Source organism: Tamandua tetradactyla, chromosome 2 (genome assembly GCF_023851605.1).
Source record: "Tamandua tetradactyla isolate mTamTet1 chromosome 2, mTamTet1.pri, whole genome shotgun sequence".
Taxonomy (NCBI): Eukaryota; Metazoa; Chordata; class Mammalia; order Pilosa; family Myrmecophagidae; genus Tamandua; species Tamandua tetradactyla.
Window position 1 is genome coordinate 94,488,443 of NC_135328.1, and position 6,000 is coordinate 94,494,442.

The 6,000-nt window shown below is 37.4% G+C and overlaps 1 long non-coding RNA gene across 2 annotated transcripts in view; it reads left to right on the forward strand.

Annotated features, from left to right (window-relative positions):
* LOC143661110 (uncharacterized) overlaps nucleotides 1-5,439 on the forward strand; it is a 30,117-nt gene extending 24,678 nt beyond the window's left edge. For both annotated transcript variants that reach the window (XR_013164411.1, XR_013164412.1), the window contains exons 3-4: nucleotides 5,137-5,232; nucleotides 5,327-5,439. This is a non-coding gene — a long non-coding RNA (uncharacterized LOC143661110). The remainder of the gene's footprint in view (nucleotides 1-5,136; nucleotides 5,233-5,326) is intronic.
* Nucleotides 5,440-6,000: the final 561 nt, after the last annotated feature.

Below are 6,000 nucleotides of genomic sequence, written 5' to 3' on the forward strand. Positions count from 1 at the left end.
TGAGGGAAATCAGAGGCCCAAGCTGGTGCTGTGGAGAATTCCCTTCCTCATTTTGGTTTCTTAGGGACTCATTACCGTGGTCACCAAACCAGAGATTTGGCAACCAAGAGAATCAAAGCACCATATTTCCACTGTAATTTGCAATTATCCCACCAGCAGAATGTTAGAGAAGACTAAATTAAGAAAGTCACTAATTTTAGCATATTGTGTACATAACTGAAATATCCCGAGAAAAACAATTTGATAAGGAACAAGACAGTCTCAACGGGTATTCAGAATTTGCCAAGAATCATTCATTTGCCCCCCCCCCCCACCAAGGTAAGGTACTCTATATAGTATTCCAGACTGTTCCTTCATCAAAAAAAAAAAGTTTATTCTGCATAGTAAGTTGCTGTTACCTGCTAAATATCCGGATTCCCAGTGTGTGTGTGTGTGAGAGAGAGAGTGATGTCTAGTGTTGGGGAGTGAAAGAGAGAAGCAGAGAGAGGTTTAAGATCCCTAGAGCTCAAACACATGTCAGTATTCAGTCAATAGCTAGCTGGCACATGTGGAGCTAAATTTAAACATATGTTTTGGTTTAAAAAACCATGTTCTGACTGCCAAAGGAAGAGAGGATCTTAAATTTTTGTTTCAACCATCCTGAATTTATAATAGGGCGGTTTTATGAAGCAAAACATAATAAAATGCGTTTATCGGGACCATATTTATGTTTATACCAGAAGAACAGGGGTCATAATTTATCTGAAATTTTATGGTGGATTATTCCAGGAATTTATTTTCCAAAGCTTTTGCATATTTCCACATAGGGCTGTGTAATGTAAGTTTTACAATGAGTTCCTAAAATAAATCAGGTTTACTACCACAGAGATCTTTTTTTCAACTGAGTATGCTAGGATCAAATGACATTTCTTTGATGTAAGGTGAGACCCTGAAATGGCTTCTAGGGTACAACCTCATCAAATCTTTTGACTTCACTATGAAGTGGGATGGGGCACATTTTATCTCTAAAACAGATATGCTGTAGTCCTCCCCATGCAATCCTGGATTGCCAAAATCATCCAGAAGCCGTGTACATATTCGACCCCAAGAACTCTTCACCCTTATTAAATAGTTTTATCTAAATCATGTTCCAGCATTATGCCTTCCTTGCCTTCAGTTGATAGTTTGTAAAAAGTGGCTGTCTGAAGCTTGCCACTTCATATTGTAAGGATAACACTGAGACCACTGCATGTTGTGTTAAAATATCCCTTCCTTGGGGGGAATTTCTCACTTGTCTCAATTCTTGAAAAAACTATGTTTCTCCAATGCAACAGATAGATATTTAACACACAGACTCTTTGAGTCTTGATTCTGACCATGCTTTCCTCTGCTTTGACTGCTAACAATATCAGAGGCAAATTCACAACTGGTCTTTAACCACTGTGTATACCTCATAGTGCATATTTCTGTCCTAAATATAACCAGTTTCACTCCAATTTTCAGCTTTCACCTTTACCTTTTTCTAGGATATGTATTATTATTATTATTATTTTTGCATTCCACAGCAAATAACTTTTGGAAAGAAATACAGTGTCAATAAAAAGATCTGTAAACTTTGAGGTTCTAGAAACCAAATCTAATGATTTGTGAACCTGAAACCAAATCCAATTCTTTCCAAATCCCCAAGGACCTTTCTTTTCTTTTTTGGGTGAGCTCTATGGTAGCTCACCCTCTGGAGAAAAGCAATTAATCAATACCCAGCATCTTGTCAGAGAACATATCCGTAGTTTACTAAAATGAGGATATGAATTGGCCCTGGCACTAGTTATATGGATATATTCAGTGAGTACATGCATGCTCGTGTGTGTGTGTGTGAGCACGTCCAGCACAAGTGGGGAGCTCTGAGATCCATCAGGCGATGTTGTCCTCTGGTTTCCATCTTTTGCCTTCTGCTCCTTCATTTATTGGTTTTCCAAAGCTGTCACCTTAACAAGTTTAATTCTCTCTAAAAGCACACTTCTCATCCTTGTATTCCTGCAGACTCTGGTACCTGAACTCTTTCTTTTATGTGATGCAAACTTTTACTTTTGCACTCCGACCCTTTTCTTCCGTGTCCTTATCAGCTTGGCTTTTCTTCCTCCCTTTTCTTCTGTTCTGCACAGCCTTTGACACCGAGCAAAGTAACATCTGAGACTCTTGTTAACACTGCTTTCTTCCTTCCTTCCTTCCTTCATTTTTTTTTGGAGAGACCATTACAAATTTACAGGGATAAAAATAACAATATGAAGGATGTATTGTGCAAATTTTTTTAAAAGCCTGCAAAACAGCAGAAAGAAATCAATTAGAATCACCATGGCAACTACCAACAATTTTATATGCAAGAACAAAATAAAATAAGAAAAGTAACAAAATAGAAAATGCATAAACTGATTGAATTACAAGTAACCTAGGTGTAGGGACTTTGTTTATATCATGAAATAGACTATTGTTAATGAATGCTTAGTGATATAATTTTTCAGTTAAAAGAAATTTTGCAAGACAAGTTTAGACAGACTGGGAAAGGAAGCAAAATGTATCTATTGCAATGAAAAAATAATATTTTTTTTCTGGGGAAAGATTACCTCTAAGAATATTTAAAGCCCACATATCAAAGAAAAATTTGATAGAAGTAAATTAAAGAAATAGGATGGGATACCAACAGAAAGGACCTGTGGAAGTCAGAAAAGAACAGGGGATTCTAGGTCATGTTGTGATCTGGGTTTCTGTCCTGTTCCCCTAGAGTTGGGATAACAACTCCCATACTACCAGTAGAAGCTGAGAGATGAGTGGGCTCAAACCTTCCTGCACATTAAAATCACCTGAGTTATCTAGATCTGTGTAAATCCAAATTACTATGTTTGGAAAACCATCCCAAACCTATTAAGTTAGAATAGCTGACGGTGTAACTTGGGCGTTAGATTTTTTTTTACACTTTTTATGTGATTATAATATGCACCAGCATTGAAAACTAGGGTTGAGTCCATCTCCCAGCTTGCTTGTGCTCTTTACCCACCTGCCATATTACAGGGAGCTTCTTTAGGTTTCGGTTGGGGTTCTTGGGTAGGAAGAAAACTGGCTTCCCAGAGATGTCTGCTTCTTAATCCCTTCTTGATAGGTTAAATCACATGGCAAAGGGGAATTATGTGTGCAGGTGGAATTAAGGTTACTAATCAGCTGACCTTAAAATAAGAAGATTATCCTGGATTACCCAGGAAAGTCCAAGATATTCATAAAGATCCTTAAAAGTAGGAGATGGTGGTATTGGGGTGGGGGGAGAAGAAAGAGTACCAGTGAGAGGGCAGTATGAAAGACCTCATCCTGATATTGCTGGAGAAAGGGGGTCATGAGCTAAGAAATGCAAGCAGCCACTAGATGCTGGAAAGGCAAGGAGACACATTCTCCTTTAGGACATCTGGAAGGAATACAGCTCTGCTGAGATCTTGATTTTAGGCCTTATTTTAGACTTCAAATGATCTTAGGATGATAATAAAAATTTAATAACTAAAAAAATTTTAATAATAAAATGGTATAAAATTTTTATGTATTTATAAATATAAATTTATTATTAAGATAATAAATTTGAGCATTTTAAGCCACTGAGTTTGGGGTAATTTGTTATAGCAGCAATACAAAACAGATAATATCCTATCTCTTTGGATTATCAAAAAAAAAAAAAAAAAAATCCTGGGCCCTATGTAGTCCAAAGAAAAGTCAATCAGTACAGCATCTATCCTTAAACTGTTTCTTGCTCCCCCAACATGTCGCTTTTGTGACTTTATCTTCACAGACCCAGAGAAGATGCAGGTTCACTCTCAGATGCTGCCCCATTGTCCACATTCCCAGTCAGGCCCTTTTGGGCCTTTAAGACTTTTGGCTTCTTCCATTTTTATCTCAACCAAGCGTCTCCTACAGTTTTTCTTCCTCAGTTGCTTCCTAGGTACCCAGCCCTTTCACTGACGTCTCCTCCTTTCAGGAATCGACACCTTCAGGGTTCATTTAGGTAGCTTTTCCTTTACCAATAGGAAAGCATTAGCTTCCTGATTTTACCTCCATTTTTGGATCAATGGGCTACTTGCCCCAAGCCTTGGCTTTGAGGTAACCCGTTCTCTGTAATTTCTGGATGCACAGGGCCTCGTCTGACCCTTCCCCCTATGAAACAGGTGACGCCCCCTGTACCTACCCCTTGAAGTATAGTCAACTTCACTGATTCCAACCCTCTTTTCTCCTTCCTTTCTAAATGTGAGTTACTCATAGATCAGTAAAAAGCAAACAAACAAAAAATTGCAAATTAAATCATCTCCAGCAGGGCATCCTGTTATATGGGACCTTCTGCGAATGTGCAACCTGAGAATGATGCGGGCTCACAATGAATGTGGTGAGGTTAAGGTTGTATTTCTTGCTTTCATAGGACCTTGTAGGTACTAACAGAATGCTTATGTGTCTCACAGCTTTGTTTGATTTGAAAGTTGGTGCAAGGACTATCAACACTCAGACTTCTCACCATTGTAAACATGAGCCGGAAATCATGTTGGAGTCCACACTCTGCCAACATGGCATTGCGTGTGTGACCATCACCTCCCCTTTTGTCTTGTCACCAGGGGGACTCCATCTCCATCCATGCAACCATCCAAACCCTAGGAGGGAAACGTTTGATATTAATTGTTAACGGTGATGTGAAATAATATACCTCAAATTCCACTCCCTGCCACTTGGTTTCTCTGTGATGAGAAAGGATTGTATGTATTTGTAATTCTGCCCAGATAAGGATGATTGAGTTTCCAAGTATAATAATTTTTTATGATTTCTTCTGCCACGGAGTAAAAAAAAAATCAGTAAAATATTCTTGAGAGCCCATGTGTGAAAACATCAGGTGGATTTGTCAATATTCTGTGTGTAGAACGGTGAGTAGAAGAGTAGTGGGGAGGAAAAATGGGGACGAGAGAGAGGAAAATTATAAGGAGATTAGTTGATTGCAAACTGGTGAATGCATGAAATTTGTGTTTAATATTCTTTTCCTTTCAGGTTTTAGAGTTAGAGATTTTGTTCTGGATAAAAACAGTACTGGTTTATGATATGTAAATTATATCTCAATAATGCTGTTAATTTTTTTTTTTAAAGGCACTGAGAAGCTGCCTCAACTTTAGACCTAGCATCTCCTGTATATTGAGAGGTATTCTGGAACCACAATCCAATTTCAGGGGAAAGCAGCTTAATGTAAGTAGAGAAGTAGATACAATTTATTCCTTATTCTTGTCACTTCAGCCAAATGACATGCAAAGCTGTTTAATTAATCCACTCTCTCTCCTAGAACAAAGCTTATTTAACTTCATGCAAAGTGTTTACCAACGCAAGAATCAGCTTTAAAAGTGATTATCTTTAAGTCCCTAATGAGCTTCTGCTTAGAACTAAAGGTGATGTAGGAAAACATTTTATTTTTATTTTCTCTTCAATATTAAGTGGGTAATATAAAAGCAAATGCTATATGGTGCGAAGATAAACCAGAATCCTAAGGTTTTTTTTTGTTTTTTTGCCAACAGAAAACATGGAATCCTTGTGGGAAAAATTACATTAGTATATTATAAGCTCTAGAATACAGTAAATGAATAAATGGCATGTTGGGGAGAATGTATACACATATACATGTTGGAAAGTTCATCATATGTTCTGTATAATGATTAGTCACTATCAGAGTCTAACAAAAACTATTCAAAGAAGAGTGATACGAGGAAGCTATACTAGAATTAGCAGATTAAAAATATAGGGCCCAATTTTTCATTTTTTATTTGTGATTATAACTTTACATTGACATCAAGGAAACACGTTGCAGTGGTTTTAGTGTTAGCTAGATCTGGGTTTGTGGGCTAGTTTTGCCGCATACTGACTTTTTCACTTTGGGCAAGTGACTTTACCTCTGTAAGTCTGTTTCCATATAAGTAAAAGGGAATGGACAAAAAAAATACCTTGAGTGGTTATTAAGAGAAA